This window comes from Sebastes umbrosus, chromosome 10 (genome assembly GCF_015220745.1).
Source record: "Sebastes umbrosus isolate fSebUmb1 chromosome 10, fSebUmb1.pri, whole genome shotgun sequence".
In the NCBI taxonomy this organism is placed as follows: domain Eukaryota; kingdom Metazoa; phylum Chordata; class Actinopteri; order Perciformes; family Sebastidae; genus Sebastes; species Sebastes umbrosus.
The window spans coordinates 32,421,968-32,424,467 of NC_051278.1; the positions used below are offsets into that span (position 1 = coordinate 32,421,968).

Below are 2,500 nucleotides of genomic sequence, written 5' to 3' on the forward strand. Positions count from 1 at the left end.
AATAATGGACAGCGCTGTTTGTTGTGTGTGTATAGTTGTGTTGTAGTTAGTTCACTGTGATATTTCCTCCTGCTCTTTTTAATGCAGCTTTCCTGCATACACTGTAGAATCTGTAGAAATGAGTTTGTAATGTGACTCTCTGAGCTCACTCCCCCCCACCCCGCTCAGATTATGTTAATCTGAGTTAATTGAACTCTAATATGCATCGAGGTCAGTTTGCAGACCAGCAGGTGACAAAAAAAAACACAGTAAGTAGGTTTTGAAAAAGAGCCAGGAGGGAGGATAAACGAATCAACAAATAAGACGTTGAACCAGCAGGCTGAGTATTAAAAGAGTCCACTGTGTATATTCACAGTGATCCTGTAAAGTAGTGAGTTACTGTACAGACATGTTTGTGTGTGTTTCTATGTGATGTAGTTGTTTGTGGGGGTAAAAAAAAAAAGAAAAAAATCAAGCTGAAGTTGTTTTTGAAACCATCACAATACAAAATTAAAAAAGGAATTAATATGTTATCTGGGCCAGACACTAGGCTTGGGCGGTATCTGTTTATGTATACCTTCCTGATATTTCACCGGGGTATACGGTTCAGGGGGGAGGGAGGGGGGGGGGCGTTGTAGGCCAACCAGGAAGTTAGCATCACCCTGGTTCCCTTCACTAACAGCCAATGGGATTATTCCATTGGCTTTTGGATTATTGCAGAAAAAAAAGCTCTGTGTCAAACACACATTTATGATACTTACACGTTTTGTTCTGCAAAATAATCTCCATAAATGAACACTACTTGTATGATTTTTGAAGCATGAATGCACCAGAAGTAAAAAGCTAACGTTAGGCTATAAACTAACTACGCCATGGTTACACGAGAAATATAGTAGTCTCTTTTAGACGCTTGTTAGCAACCACTTTTTTTAAGACACAAAGGCTTTAAAATTCATGAGTGGGGTATTTATTGATGTATGTTATGTTATAGAACAAAATGTTATATCTTCAGCTTGTGTTAACCACAGACCTTATTTCAGGCATCTAACTAAAAACCTGTTGACTTCCAGACGAGGGAACCAGAAGTGCTAAGGTGCTAACTCATTTCTGGGTTTTAGGACTCATTCCTGTAGCACTCTATAACTGATAACGTCACACTCGCTCGCTCCCTCCCTCCCACACTCGCTGGTGGTGGCAGACTGGCAGTTGAATCAAATCATGTGGTAAACTGCTTTTTTGTAGTTTGAAGAAGACTAAACCCATAACACTCAGTCGCCATGTTTCTGTGCTCAGCTGCCTGTTACACCATAGAGACCGACCTCTGGTGGCGTGTGCTGTGCATTACAATACATCACATTAATACAGCATCATAGAAAGTGCAATCAGGTCATTGATTCCTGTGATTAGCTCAGTTTAATTCATTCTGTTATACTTATTCAATTAGTTATGCAAAGTGTTTCAATATCTTGTTTTATTATTATTATTACCATTATTATGACTTTAGAGTCACCTATAAAAATATTACTAGTCCTTAAATCAGACAAATGCATTTTTTTGAAATTAAGAGAAAGTTGATGATGCCCATGTTGGGATGTCTTGATACCAGAAATTTAATAGTCGATACCAACACCAGTGAAAATCCACAATTGTTATCATGATAAAAAACAAAACAAAAACCCCCTTTGGGCTAGTGTTGGGAGGTTAAACAGGTCCTAATTCCCTCTTTAATATCTATATCATATTCTTGTGAAAACATCTCCAAACAGCTGGATTTATTCAAGGTTCTCGCCAAAAACACAATTTTTACAAAATGACATTGGAACACATCATGATAACATTAGAATTTACCTTTGCCTAAACTGCATTATGGGATAGTTGGAGTGACTAATCACGGTTTAAACCTCTTCAATCTAACCACTGAGTAGACTGCAGAGGGCCCAAAGAAAAACGTACTAATTTAATATTTAGAGTCAAATATTGGTTCAATAATGATCGAGGGTCGGTGACGCTTTTCTGGACTGGAGAACAAATTCAACATCCAAGTTCCAACAGTGTTCTCCCCTGTCATGCAACACTGTGAGGCCATCAACTAAATGGATGTTTGAATCATTTTGTTCTTCTTCTTTTGGGGCCAAAACTATTTCACATGTTAATAATACATTTGGTGTCTGAATAACACTGTTTTTATCTCTGTTCAAATAGTTATTATTGAAGGAAAAAAGAACATAAATATAACAGCTGGTAAACTTTTCAACGGTAGTGTGAGGGGCCGTGTCCACCAATGCGTTTTTTCCTGAGGCCAATGTATTTTTGTAATGCTTTGCATTTGGAGCGCCATGTATTTACGCTATGGTAAAAACGAGGCGCTGAACGTCTATTCTGGGTCGAGCGCTACACGTTGGGAGTTTTTTTCAGGTCTCCGAGAGCTGAAAAATCTTAAACTTTGGGTAAAACGCTATGCTCATTACTGTCACTTTTTACCCAGCCATCCAATCACAAAGGGGGAGGGGCGGGACAAGTA

At 38.6% G+C, this 2,500-nt stretch overlaps 1 protein-coding gene across 14 annotated transcripts in view; it reads right to left on the bottom strand.

Moving 5' to 3' along the window:
• LOC119495928 (reticulon-4-like) overlaps window positions 1-2,500 on the bottom strand; it is a 53,238-nt gene that overhangs the window by 11,148 nt on the left and 39,590 nt on the right. The gene's annotated exons all lie outside the window — the stretch shown is intronic.